The sequence below is a fragment of the Penaeus monodon genome, chromosome 29, assembly GCF_015228065.2.
Source record: "Penaeus monodon isolate SGIC_2016 chromosome 29, NSTDA_Pmon_1, whole genome shotgun sequence".
Classification (NCBI taxonomy): Eukaryota; Metazoa; Arthropoda; class Malacostraca; order Decapoda; family Penaeidae; genus Penaeus; species Penaeus monodon.
The window spans coordinates 31,373,647-31,374,082 of record NC_051414.1 but is presented as its reverse complement, the minus strand read 5'-3'; the positions used below and the strand labels follow the sequence as shown (position 1 = coordinate 31,374,082).

The 436-nt window shown below is 45.6% G+C and overlaps 1 long non-coding RNA gene across 1 annotated transcript in view; it reads right to left on the bottom strand.

Moving 5' to 3' along the window:
• Positions 1-45: 45 nt before the first annotated feature.
• The window catches only part of LOC119592153, a 626-nt gene continuing 235 nt past the window's right edge, over positions 46-436 (bottom strand). The window contains exon 2 of the long non-coding RNA XR_005230410.1: positions 46-376. This is a non-coding gene — a long non-coding RNA (uncharacterized LOC119592153). The remainder of the gene's footprint in view (positions 377-436) is intronic.

Sequence of the window (436 nt, the reverse complement as noted above, 5' to 3'; positions counted from 1 at the left end):
CAGTGAATTCCTCTGGGTTTCATGAATTAGAAGAGGTAGAATATGTTGTATTTATTAAAATTTTATTTTACGGCAAGGTTACAGAAAGATATGTTAACATTCAAGTTCATTGTGACGAAGTTCATTGCTGTTCACTGTTGGAATAAACGTTAATTTGCTAATGGCAAACGTTTATTCATGTTCACCAGTGATGGTAGTGGTGGTAGCGGGGGTAGTAGTGACGGCGGGGATAGTAGTGCTTGCGTTTGAAGAACCAGGGGTCAGCCACGGGGTCAGGCTCAGCCACGGGGTCAGCCACAGGGGAAGGGCCAGGCATGGCACGAGCTGAACCAAGCAGGCCAGACAGGGCCACAACCAGGGCCATCAATAGCGAAATCTGCAAAGACGGGAGGATGAATGAGAACGAAAAACACAAACGCTTGTCTTAATTTTACAA